We start from the raw sequence: 14798 nt of genomic DNA on the forward strand, positions 1-14798 counted from the left end.
GACAACAGTGTCAGGCATAGGGCCCATAGAGGGAGACTGGAGGGAGAGTGAGGGAGGACACAGTGAGGGACAGAGAGAGAGGTAGAGGTGGAGAGAGTGGGGACTGGGGGAAAGTGAGATCGAGCGAGGGGGGAGTGAGAGGAAGTAGGAAGAGAAAAATACGGGATGGAGGTAGGCTGAGAGTCCAGAGGCAATGAGCGAACAGAGAGGGAGAGAAAAAGAGAGGGTGAGAGAGAGAAGGGAGGCAGCGCCAGTCAGAGTGAGTTTCAGGTGCTGTTTCTCAGGTGTGGATCAGTTCATTAGTGCAGGAAACGGGCCTCTCTGCAGCTCAACGCACAACCCAAGAGTTTCATGCACAAACACACCAACACAATATAAACAAAGAAAGTATTCTCCATATCTTGAGGGTGTCTGCAACAAATAAGTGTGAAACAATGAATTCATCAAAGCCATGGCTTTCTGAATGGAGGTTGTGTTGCAATTTATGTTAGGTAGCAGAAGACTGAATAGGTGAATATTGTTGTCACTAGAATGTAGGGTTGTCCTCACTTAGAAATATGATGTGCTCCCTGATGCTGTCATAGTCTATGTAATGACAAATATGGTGCTCCCTGATGATGTCATAGTCTATGTAATGACAAATATGGTGCTCCCTGATGACGTCAGAATCTATGTAATGACAAATATGACATGCTTCCTGATGATGTCATAGCTGACGTAGTCTATGGTTGTCACGAGGGACTAGGTGGGTGCAGGAATCAGACACAGAGAGAGAGAGAGAGTAACTGAGTTGAAGTGCTTTACTCTTGCACACCAAAATAATAAGCCCAACACAATACAGGGCGCGTGACACTTTACAAGACAACCCAAAAACCACAGGGTGTCAAGTAAAGAAAATAAAATACACCACTACCTAACATGCACACACGTAACATTAAGATAATCCACCACTACCTAACATGTACACACGCAACATTAAGACAATCCACCACTACCTAACATGCTCACACGTAACATTAAGACAATCCACCACTACCTAACATGTACACACGTAACATTAAGATAATCCACCACTACCTAACATGCTACACACGTAACATTAAGACAATCCACCACTACCTAACATGTACACACGTAACATTAAGATAATCCACCACTACCTAACATGTACACACGTAACATTAAGATAATCCACCACTACCTAACATGCTCACATGTAACATTAAGATAATCCACCACTACCTAACATGCTCACACGTAACATTAAGATAATCCACTACCTAACATGTACACACGTAACATTAAGACAATCCACCACTACCTAACATGTACACACGTAACATTAAGACAATCCACCACTACCATTAAGACAATCCACCACTACCTAACATGTACACACGTAACATTAAGATAATCCACCACTACCTAACATGTACACACGTAACATTAAGACAATCCACCACTACCTAACATGTACACACGTAACATTAAGATAATCCACCACTACCTAACATGTACACACGTAACATTAAGATAATCCACCACTACCTAACATGTACACACGTAACATTAAGATAATCCACCACTACCTAACATGTACACACGTAACATTAAGATAATCCACCACTACCTAACATGTACACACGTAACATTAAGATAATCCACCACTACCTAACATGTACACACGTAACATTAAGATAATCCACCACTACCTAACATGTACACGTAACGTATCCACCATTAAGACAATCCACCACTACCTAACATGTACACACGTAACATTAAGATAATCCACCACACGTAACATTAAGACAATCCACCACTACCTAACATGCACTACCACGTAACATTAAGATAATCCACCACTACCTAACATGTACACACGTAACATTAAGACAATCCACCACTACCTAACATGTACACACGTAACATTAAGATAATCCACCACTACCTAACATGTACACACGTAACATTAAGACAATCCACCACTACCTAACATGTACACACGTAACATTAAGACAATCCACCACTACCTAACATGTACACACGTAACATTAAGACAATCCACCACTACCTAACATGTACACACGTAACATTAAGATAATCCACCACTACCTAACATGCACACACGTAACATTAAGACAATCCACCACTAACATTAAAATAATCACACCACTACCTAACATGTACACACCTAACATTAAGATAATCCACCACTACCTAACATGCACACACGTAACATTAAAATAATCCACCACTACCTAACATGTACACACGTAACATTAAGATAATCCACCACTACCTAACATGTACACACGATAATACCATTAAGACATTAAGATAATCCACCACTACCTAACATGTACACACGTAACATAAGATAATCCACCAACCTAACATGCACACACGTAACATTAAGATAATCCACCCACCACTACCTAACATGTACACACGTAACATTAAGATAATCCACCACTACCTAACATGTACACACGTAACATTAAGATAATCCACCACTACCTAACATGCTCACACGTAACATTAAGATAATCCACCACTACCCACCACTACCTAACATGTACACTAACATGTAACATTAAGATAATCCACCACTACCTAACATGTACACACGTAACATTAAGACAATCCACCACTAACATTAAGATAATCCACCACTACCTAACATGTACACACGTAACATTAAGATAATCCACCACTACCTAACATGTACACACGTAACATTAAGATAATCCACAATAACCACCGTAACTCCACCCTACCTAACATGTACACACGTAACATTAAGATAATCCCACATAAAACAAGGGCGGGTCAAACTACTACCTATAGGGAAGCTAATTAAACCAAAATACACACAGGTGAAACTAATAAGACAAAACCAACAGACAAACGAAAAAGGGATCGGTATCGGCTAGTAGGACGGCGACGACGACCGCCGAGCACCGCCCGAAACAGGCAGGGGAGCCAACTTCGGCGGAAGTCGTGACAATGGTGTGCCCCCCCCCATACACATATTCCATAAGCTCCTTCCATCCACAACCTGTCACACATAGATAACCATAATAGAGACTTTGTACTTGGACACAGCCGCTATGGGTGTTGTCTCCATGGACACGGTCTCTGTGGACACGGTCTCCGTGGAGGTCAATGCTTCTTTTTCAGTGGGATGAGGCAGGAGCTTCCCCAAACACACGCTGCTTGCTCTCCACCAGATATCCTCCCTCTGTGATTGGACGGCCAGGGGCCTTTTTTGACAGGACATCAGAAACACCCCCACTCATCTATCCCTGCTGAGAGCAGAGAAGCCCAGCTCCCCTCCCGCTGCTGGGACAGGAATCCTAGGGCAGCAGGGTCAAGGTCCACCTACAGTCCCCTGAAGCCCCTCAGTCCCCTAGGACCCCTCAGGACAGCTGGACTAGAACCACAGGGCTGATGGGCATAGAGGGCATGACATTTGATGGTCTACTATGCGGAGGAAACCACAGTGAACAAGGTGAGAGAGATCTCGTCATCTTTAGATTATTCAGCATTCATTGGATCACATGGTTTGTCATGTTTTGATCTTCATCTCAAGGGTGGACATTCTGGGGTATGGACAAGAAGCTAGGGTTCGGGTTAAGGATAACCATGATTAAACCTAACCATGATACAACCTCATTTGCCATGGCTGCATACTTCAAGCACAGCTACAGTCATAATTTATTACTGATTCATAATGATAGGTTAAGGAATGACTAACAGTCCAGAAACAAACAGTAAACACTATCCGTTATAAATGTTAAAGGACAGATCATTTGGTATTTTAAGAGCCAGTCAGAAGAGTGGATGCACATGACATCAGGTAGAGAGAGACTATTGAATGTATTTATGTTTACAAAAAACACAGAGGCCGGGTGCACTTAGTGACAATCACACTCACACATTGATGACACACGTTGCAGGGACAGCTGCAGTGACCATACAGTGGACCAGGGAGGACAGTCTCTCTGGCCCTGACAGCCTGCCTCACCATGGCAACACTTCTCACTGTGCAGGCCCTGCAGCTGTATCAGCCGCCTGCGCACTGCATGTAAACCAGGGCTGTAGCCTTATGCACGCACGCACGCACGCACACACACGCACACGCACACACACACACACACACACACACACACACACACACACACACACACACACACACACACACACACACACACACACACACACACACACACACTCTAAGAAATACAGAGTTGTTCGGAAAGGGATACAACTGCTTGTCACAGGGGTGGTACTCTGTAAGGTCATCGTTTGTAGTCCACAGGTACAAAAGTGTACTTTTAGAAAAGGTAGGATTTGCCTTTATAGGGAGCCATCACAGTGACAAAGCCATATGTAGGTGACAAAAAAATTTACCTCTACCATAGACCACAAACTGGTACAACACTTCCACTCACGGGTGGTCAAAAATAACTAACTGGAAGTCACACCCCCACTATAATATCCTAGTGTGCCTTGCCTTTTCGAGTGAATTGTAGCGTTACCACCTATGACTGTATTTGTTAGTGACAGAGAGACGTGGCTGTTGGATTCATTCATCATCATGAATCACGTCAATCTACTGGCATATCCTTTTCAATCTTTGTCGTATGAAGAGAAATTATAGATAAAATGTACCGGTGGTCATCGGCCACTGGACGTAAACATTACACAACAAGTCAGAAATCACAAATTCAATAATGAGTGGTTTGGAAGGAGTCAGTGGTTAACTGCAAGCGTTGCATGTTTTTGGTTCCCCTGCCTGCTATTCGGTGGGGGGGGGGGTTTGGTCCAAGTCTGGGTTTGAGGATTTAAAATGTCTGTCTGAAAGGGTCTCTTTTCCAAGCTTAAATGACAAACATTCACACACAACACCATGGGCCAGAAAGGGTTGAATACAATGACCATGCTGTCAATCCAGCATGACTTGTGCCTCGTTCAGAACAACTGGAAACTCAGAACTGGCAAATCTCAGACTTCAGTGAGTTCAAGACAACTTGGTACTCAGAATAAAACAAGCTCCGACTGGGAAGATACGTTTTGAACGGAACTTGGGCATCCTTCTAGAGCTCCGACCTGAACATCACTGACGTCATGATTCAAACTTGTTGATTTCAGCGTTCCCAGTTGTCATCCAGACAAATCTCTCTCAAGAAGAGTTAAGGCCTCAACATTGAATAGGCCTACCTGGTCGCAGATCGTTTGCTTGCACTTGCTTATACTTAGAGCTGAGTGTTAATGATATAAGTATAAACATTGTGAATTTACTGAACATAAATGCAATAATGTTTGTGTATGATTCAAAACTCATTTGGGCGTTGGGTATTATCGAAGGAGAATGTGGTTCTTATCGACATACACAAAAAAAAGCAGCCAGTGGAAACCGCATTTATTTAAGCAAGTCAGCCATATCAGCTATGTTTTTTAAAAAGGCAGTAAATGAGGCTGAATGAACTGTTTCACTGCCAGACAAGGCTCTGCTGATAGCCAGGTGTAGCGGTGGTAAGGATTCACTCCATTGTGCTGGAAAGAAAGCTCTGCTGTTGGGACAGCTTTACGTAATAGTTTTGTAGTGGATCACACTACCTCCACCTCTACCACTATCTCCACCTCTACCACTATCTCCACCTCTACCACTATCTCCACCTCTACCACTATCTCCACCACTATCTCCACCTCTACCACTATCTCCACCTCTACTTCTATTTCTACCTGTACCACTACCTCTACCACTATGTCTACCTCTACTTCTATTTCTACCTGTACCTCTACCACTACCACTACTGTACCTCTACCACTACTTTTACCACTACATCTACCACTACCACTATCTCTACCACTATCTCTACCTCTACTGCTACCTCTACCACTATTTCTACCACTACCTCTATCATTACCACTACCTCTATCATTGTCACTACCTATTTCACTACCTCTACCACTACTGTACCTCTACCACTACTTTTAACACTATCCCTTCCTCTGCCACTACCTCTACCACTACCTTTACCTCTACTTCTAACACTATCACAACCTCCACCACTACCTCTACCACTACCACTACCTACACCTAAACCTCTACCACTACTGTACCTCTACCTCTACCACTACCTACACCTCTACCACTATCACTACCTCTACCACTAACACAACCACTACCACTACCTGTACCTACACCTCTACCACTACCTCACTACCTCTACCTCTACCACAACCACTACCACTACCTGTACCTACACCTCTACCACTACCTGTACCTACACCTCTACCTCTACCACTACTGTACCTCTACCACTACTGTACCTCTAACACTACCTCTACCACTACTTCTATTTCTACCAGTACCTCTACCACTACCTTTATCACTACCACTACCTCTACCACAACCTCTACCACTACTGTAACTCTACCACTACTTATATTTCTACCAGTACCTCTACCATTACCTATACCACAACCTCTACCTCTCCCACTACCTCTACTGCTATGAATACTGTATTAGTACCACTGCTACTATGCTTTGTACTTCTGCAAAAGATATGAGTAATTATGTCACATACTAGCTTTACCATTAATAATGGAGTTCATAATTAATATACCAGTGATATGGATTTACTCTTTCAAATAAACAAGCACACAAGCAGATCTCCTCAACATACATGCTCTCTCTCTCTCTGGGTCCCCTGGTTTGTCCCCCTGCCCACTTCCTCTGCAGCCTGTGGTGTTTCCGTTGGGGTGAGAGAGTGCCAGCTCCCTCCCCCTGCTCCCCAGTGGGGTTCTGCCTCCCGGCATCTGTCAGGGCAGCTGTCTCCCCTCTTCACTCTGCACCGCACCACGCCGTGCCTCAACCGGCCTCCACGCAGCACTGTGTGCCACACACACTGCTCACATACACATACTGTGCTCATACACACATGCATGCCAGATCCACACACACATGGATGCCACACACACATGCCCGAAACACCCCTGCAACACACACATTTGAATGTATTGCCCCCCCCGCCCCAACCATCAACTCAAATACACCCACAGGTGACACGTTATTGGTCAGGAAAATGAAAATGAAGAAGGAGAACTTGGTGAAACAGGAGAAGCAACATCCAGCCACTCAGGGGACAACAGGAGGGAAGTAAAAGCAGACAGGAGAGATCAAAGGTGGTGGGGTAGCCTGAGTCCAGGTGTGCTAGGAGCTACGGGGAGTAAACATAGAGGCGCTCAGCTACGCAGGTGCTGCTTATCCTGAGCCTGGAGAGAGAGGCCCAGCAGAGAGAGAAAGAGAGCCAGGCTGATCCATCCTGGAACACAGAGGGCACTCTGGAAGAGGACGAGAGCAGCGGGCCAGAGAAGGGCGCACATGATTGTAGTTCTGACTGTGAGTCTGGAATCAACCCAGCACTGACAACCCTCATCCTCGCCTTCATCTCTCTCTCTCTCTCTCTCTCTCTCTCTCTCTCTCTCTCTCTCTCTCTCTCTCTCTCTCTCTCTCTCTCTCTCTCTCTCTCTCTCTCTCTCTCTCTCTCTCTCTCTCTCTCTCTCTCTCTCTCTCTCTCTCTCTCTCTCTCTCTCTCTCTCTCTCTCTCTCTCTCTCTCTCTCTCTCTCTCTCTCTCTCTCTCTCTCTCTCTCTCTCAAACATACTCTACTCCGCACTCTCTTTCTCTTACACCCCTTCACCCCAGGCTCCCGCCCCACCCCCCTCCTGGAGGTAGGGGTCCATCCAGCATGGATGCAGCTCTGATTAATTGGGCGCGACGCGGGGAAGTGGGTCTGGAAACTACCTGCCAATTTCCTTCAGCCTGTCCCCCACCCTATCCTCCCCCCTCCTCTTGGAGCGCACAAGTCGGCAGGTGGGCTGCTGGGAGGAGTGGCTGCCATGCAGGCAGCGTTGATATTCTGCCTGCGTCCAGCATGCCGGGCGCCCTACATTGCAGGAGCTCCCTCTGCCAGTGCCTGGCTTCAGCTTGGCTTTGGGCTGAGCACTGGAAACACTGAGGCTCTGACAGGATCCATGGACACACACAATGCCACAGCGACAGCGAAACACACACACACACAGATATTTCATTGTACGGTAATGATGCAGAGGAAGAAGCATGTACAGCTGGCTACTCCCACCTCTCTCTGCTCTGGCCCCTGCACTGAGAGAGAGAAGGAGAAAGAGAGGAATTTGGGGGAGTGGACTGGAGGAGGAAAGAAACATTGAAACAGAGTGAGGGAGGAGAGCCAGTGATAGACCCAGGTACAAAGTGAGATTTATAGCGGGAGAGAAGAATGAGGAAATAGATGGGGGACACAGAGAGAAAGAGAGATATTTACCTCATCCACATTCTGTAAACCGTCTGGATTACGCAGTGGAGCAGGAGGGAGTCTGTTTTAATGAAAGCACAGGAAGGGGGCAGCAGCTGGTGGCGTGTGTTTGAGCCGAGAGGATAAGACCCCCCTCCCAACACCCCTGTAGAGACTGAGCTCCTTTGTCCGCTCTGCTGCCGCCCGTCCTGGAGCGGGGCCCGAGCCGCGGGGGCCTGCCGGTGAGCCAACACCAGAACCGGAGCAGAACCAAGTTCAGCCTCTCTCTCACAGTGCTGGCTGGAGCCTGTCTCTCTGGACCCACAGAGCAGAGCTGCCTGCCTGGCGCCCACTCACCCTGCGCTTCTTCTGGACTTTTGGACTCTGGTGTGAGCTCTGCTCATTGTGTTGGGTGGGGAAAAGAGAAACGCAAAAAAAAAAAGAAGAAAAAAGCGACGTCAAACAGATTCGTTGGACAATATGAACGAGAGAGAGAGAGAGATGTAGAGAGAGAAAACCGAGAGGAGCAGGACCCAAGCTGCGGCAGAGAAATGGGACACTGCGTTCTCCAGCCACGCTCTCACGGAAAATGTCAGCCATTTTGAGAGGACTAATCTCTCTGCCTCGAGTTTACAAGTGAAGCAGCTGGACGTGTGGCCATACAGTGTCACGCAGTAAAATGAAGACCAATACAAAATCATTTGACTTTCATTTGTAATCATTTGTAGCCGCACACAAGATATGTTTTCCAAAATCGGAATTACGACACTTGTCCAGACCAAATTAGAGAAACATCCAAGCAAAATGTCTGATCCCCATAGAGTGTATGCTGAACAGTATGTTCATGTATCAGAATATGTATCAGAACAGGGTAACAGTAGGAGTTTAACTGTAATAAGATAAGACACCTTTATTACGTAACAACAGACACCTCTCTTCTGTGACTTACCCAAATTATGCCCAAATTGCTCTGGTGCTGCATTGGGGTGCATTAGACAGACATACTGTATCCTGGAGGCAGCATCGGTCCAGTATGCATTAGTCCCTGTTTTACTGTAACACACCACTGTGGGAGATGATAAGGATATTGGTTGAAAGTTGTGGTTAGTGTCAGTGGTGGAAATCGTACCCAATTGACATACTTGAGTAAAAGTAAAGATACCTTAATAGAAATGACTCAAGTAAAAGTGAATGTCACCCAGTAAAAAACGACTGAAGTAAGTAAGTCTAAAAGTATTTGGTTTTAAATATACTTAAGTATCAAAAGTAAATGTAATTGCTCAAATGTACTTAAGTATCATAAGTAAAAGCACAAATCCTTTCAAATTCCTTATATTAGGCTAAGCAGACGGCCACATTTTCAAGTTTTTTAGGTTTTTTTTAGCCAGGGGCACGCTCCAACTCTCGGACATAATTTATAAACTAAGCATGTGTATAGTGAGTCCGCCAGATCAGAGGCAGTAGGGATGACCTGGGATGTTCTCTCGATAAGTGTGGGAATTAGACCATTTCCCTGTCCTGCTAAGCATTCAAAATCTAACGAGTACTTCTGGGTGTCACTCGGTTGGCAATTGAGCCAGTTTGTTGCATTCTGGGTAAGGGTTAGTAGAATAATGAGGACCTAACTATGAATATACTTTCTGAACTAAAGAGACTCTGGTAAAGTGTAACCTAATAAAGAACTCGTAAAGCCAACAATGATAAATGTCCAACTTGTCGTGATGATGTGGATGAAAATAATTAAGGACAACTCTGATGCATTGCATTAGCTAGAGGGTGGGAATACGGAACGCATAATGCAAAAACAATCAAATCTAATGTGTGTGGGATTGGTGTGGTGTGGTAGGGTGAAGGGGCTGTGTGTAGGGAGGAGGAGGAAAAGGAGGACGAGGAGCAGGAGAAGAAGAAGGAGCAGGAGGAGAAGGAGGAGGAGCAGGAGGAGAAAGAGAAGGAGGAGTAGGAGGAGAAAGAGCAGGAGAAGGAGGAGGAGGAGGAGCAGAAGAAGGAGCAGGAGGAGAAGGAGCAGGAGAAGGAGGAGGAGCAGGAGAAGGAGCAGGACGAAAAAGAGCAGGAGAAGGAGGAGCAGGAGTGGGAGGAAGAGCAGGAGGAGGAGAAGGAGCAAGAGCAGGAGGGTTAGGGTCTTGGGGGCACCAGGATGGTGCAGATCCAATTACCGAGGAACACACTGAGGCGTTTGTGTCTGTCACTCCTGATAACCGGAGCCCCAAACCTCCTATCTGCTCCGGCGTCTTAGACTGGACACAGCTTAACACTATACCAGTGGAGGCTCCTCAGAGGAGGACGGGGTAGACCATCCTCCTCAGTAAATTTTATAAAAAATAAAATGTTCAATATTTTACAATTTAAATGTTTAAGAACTTCATACTCCCCAGTGAATTTGATTTAACATATATATATATATATATATTTTTTTAAAGTTTTCATTTTAAGATAAAACTATACTAAATATATTAATGTGACCAAATAATTTATTTAAACACACTGTTTTTGAATGAAGGTCTACAGTAGCCTCAACAGCACTCTGTAGGGTAGCACTATGGTGTAGCAGGAGGACAGTTAGGTTCTGTCATCCTCTGAGTACATTGACTTCAAAACAAAACATAGGAGGCTCATGGTTCTCACTCCCTTCCATAGACTTACACAGTAATTATGACAGCTTCTGGAGGACGTCCTCCAACCTATCAGAGCTCTTGCAGCACGAACTGACATGTTGCCCACCTAATCAAAGGATCAGAGAATTAATCTAGTACTGAAAGCAGAAGCTACAGCTAGCTAGCACTGCAGTGCATAAAATGTGGTGAGTAGTTGTGGCCAGACGGAAGCCACTCAGTAAAAGGCACATGACAGCCCGCTTGGAGTTTGCCAAAAGGCACCTAAAGGACTCACAGATAATGAGAAACAAGATTCTCTGGTCTGATGAAACCAAGAATTAACTCTTTGGCCTGAATGCCAAGTGTCAAGTCTGGAGGAAACCTGGCACCATCTCTTCGGTGAAGCATGGTGGTGGCAGCATCATCATGCTGTGGGAATGTTTTTCAGCGGCAGGGACTGGGAGACTCGTCAGGATCAAGGGAAAGCAAAACGGAGCAAAGTACAGAGAGATCCTTGATGAAAACCTGCTCCAGAGCGCTCAGGTTCACCTTCTATCAGGACAACGACCCTAAGCACAGAGCCAAGACCACGCAGGAGTGGCTTTGGGACAAGTCTCTGAACGTCCTTGAGTGGCCCAGCAGAGCCCTGACTTGAACCCGATCTGGAGAGTCCTGAAAATAGCTGTGCAGCGATGTTTATGTTTGGTCATTATAGGGTATTGTGTGTAGATTGATGGGAGGGGGGGGAAAAAACAACTGAATCCATTTTAGAATAAGGCTGTAACGTAACAATATTTGGAAAAAGTCAAGGGGTCTGAATACTTCCCGAAACCATTGTATGTATATATATATATATATATATATATATAGAGAGAGAGAGAGAGAGCTTTCAAGAAAAAAATAACTTTCAGTTTCACTTAATTAGCGAATGCTGTTAGCTAGTTTAGCCTACTCAAACACCCTGATCAAACAGAGGGATGCTATGTTGCCTTGGAAAGGTTCTTTCGCCTGGTCACATACAGCTGATGTGATGTACACTGAACTCCACAAACGAGAAGAAAAGGTGAGAGGGGGAGAACTTATAGAGGCGAGAAGGAATACCACGTGGCTGCTATGAAAGTGAACTTTGTTTACGCGTGACCAGGGGTGTATTCATACCGCCGATTCGGTTGAAAAACGTTTCGTAAATAGAAGCAAACGGAACGAAACTGGGATAAACATACCTGAATTTGTCTAATAGAAACTATCGTTTGCAACTTTTGGACAAATGATTACACCACAGATAACCTAGATTAAGGAAACAGTGTGCAAGGTGGTATTGAATGTGTGTCACCTGTCTGTCACCTTTGTTACTGTCTGTCATCTGTCAAATTATTCTCTCGACCTGTGTGCACCGACGTTGTAAACTTTCATTCATAGGCTAGACTTTAGCAACCTCATGATGGTTACAGGGAAAATTAGAGTATCATGTAGTAGCCTAAACCTATCGATGTTACATTGAACTGGGTGAATGGGATGTGAATGACCGTGAAAAATAAATAAGGCCATGCTCATGAAAAACAAAAATCGTCCTCCCAAATCTTAAACAGCACCGACCGCCACTGCACTATACCAGACACACAACTCAACACTATACCAGACACACGACTCAATACTATACCAGACACACGACTCAATACTATACCAGACACACGACTCAATACTATACCAGACACACGACTCAGTACTATACCAGACACACGACTCAATACTATACCAGACACACGACTCAATACTATACCAGACACACAACTCAATACTATACCAGACACACAACTCAACACTATACCAGACACACAATTCAACACTATACCAGACACACAACTCAATACCATACCAGACACACAACTCAATACCATACCAGACACACAACTCAATACTATACCAGACACACAACTCAATACCATACCAGACACACAACTCAATACTATACCAGACACACAACTCAATACCATACCAGACACACAACTCAATACTATACCAGACACACAACTCAATACTATATTAGACTGATACCCCACCAACCAATGTATACCCCAAACCCAACATATACCCCAACATTACTAGATCAATAACCCAAAAGACAAATAACTGAACACTCAAAAGACACCCAACACTCCCAGACAGACACCCCAACACTCCCAGACAGACCCCCCAACACTCCCAGACAGACACCCCAACACTCCCAGACAGACACCCCAACACTCCCAGACAGACACCCCAACACGTTCAGACAGACACCCAACACGTCCAGACAGACACCCAACACTCCCAGACAGACACCCCAACACTCCCAGACAGACACCCCAACACTCCCAGACAGACACCCCAACACGTTCAGACAGACACCCCAACACTCCCAGACAGACACCCCAACACTCCCAGACAGACACCCCAACACGTCCAGACAGACACCTCAACACTCCCAGACAGACACCCCAACACGCCCAGACAGACACCCCAACACTCCCAGACAGACACCCCAACATGCCCAGACAGACACGCCAACACTCCCAGACAGACACCAACACTCCCACACAGACACCCCACTACACCCAGACAGACATCCCACTACTCCCAGACAGACATCCCAACACTACCACAGACACCCCAACACTACCAGACAGACACCCAACACTCCCAGACAGACACCCCAACACTCCCAGACAGACACCCCAACACGCCCAGACAGACACCCCAACACGCCCAGACAGACACCCCAACACGCCCAGACAGACACCCCAACACGCCCAGACAGACACCCCAACACTACCAGACAGACACCCCAACACTCCCAGACAGATAACTCTGCATTATCAAACACACTCAATACCTTCAGACACCTAACATTTCCAAATTGCCAGATTGGTCATCATAACAAAACAGTTGTTAATTGCCTAACTTTCCATCCTACAGCAAACACCAGAAACAACTCAGAGCTGCTGGGTAATAACCGTATTACAATTTTTTCTACCTGGGATTATCACAACCTATCTTTTCTAAATTGGGTAACTGAAATTTGACAGTTACTTCTGATTATCATATGTGTAAACTGAAAGACTAATTTAAGAGAATCTCTGAGTTTGTGTATGTATCAGTGTTACTCAGTGTGAATTCTGAATGGCTAATGGACTGTGTGTGTGTGTGGTGTGTGTGGTGTGTGGTGTGTGTGTGAGAGGCTACGTGTGGTCTTTGTTCCCAGGGCACAGTTTAATGTGTTCCTGCTGTGTCCCCTTCCATAAAGAGGCTGGAATGGTCTGCACTGGCGCGACCTGCTCCCTCCCTCGTCTGCGGAAAGGCCAGAGCTGCACAGACCTTGGTCTTACAGAGTTCCTCACATACTTCACTTCCCTCTGTCTTCCCCTCAGTCTCACTGTCATCTGAGCTAGTGTCGGTGAGGATTAAAATGAGCACAACCCTGACCTGATCTCCATGCTCTGGACCGGCATGCTCAATGAACTTGATTGGCTAGCTTCACTCGCTCTCACTCACTCTAACAACCTAACACGCAGCCATCACTGGCAGAGCACATTTCCTAGAAACATGGACACCCCCTTCTCTAACCCCCCTCCTTCCCCCGTGAACTGTGGCCTTCTCCCAGAATGCCATACCGACCCCCCTCCCAGGCAACAACAGCCATCATGTGATTGCAACATCTACGGTTTCCTGGCAACCACAGTTATTGGAGTGGTCACAGCTCACGGAGGCCATGTTGGCTGAACCAGCCATGTGACACAGGTGTTGATGGTGACCCCTAGAGATAGGGCGAGACATTACACACTCCAACATTGGGATGCCACCCATCTCTTGTGCTGCTTGTT

General features: G+C 45.7%; 2 long non-coding RNA genes across 2 annotated transcripts; both read right to left on the reverse strand.

Annotated features, from left to right (window-relative positions):
- Positions 1 to 846: 846 nt before the first annotated feature.
- On the reverse strand, positions 847 to 2753 carry LOC127906260 (uncharacterized). Its single transcript, XR_008060677.1, has 3 exons — positions 2680 to 2753; positions 2439 to 2520; positions 847 to 1077 (listed from the first exon to the last, which is right to left on the reverse strand). It is a non-coding gene; the product is annotated as an uncharacterized LOC127906260 (long non-coding RNA).
- Positions 1102 to 2095, reverse strand: LOC127906259 (uncharacterized). The gene is made up of 3 exons (XR_008060676.1): positions 1911 to 2095; positions 1628 to 1712; positions 1102 to 1280 (listed from the first exon to the last, which is right to left on the reverse strand). It is a non-coding gene; the product is annotated as an uncharacterized LOC127906259 (long non-coding RNA).
- Positions 2754 to 14798: the final 12045 nt, after the last annotated feature.

Source organism: Oncorhynchus keta, chromosome 11 (genome assembly GCF_023373465.1).
Source record: "Oncorhynchus keta strain PuntledgeMale-10-30-2019 chromosome 11, Oket_V2, whole genome shotgun sequence".
Taxonomy (NCBI): Eukaryota; Metazoa; Chordata; class Actinopteri; order Salmoniformes; family Salmonidae; genus Oncorhynchus; species Oncorhynchus keta.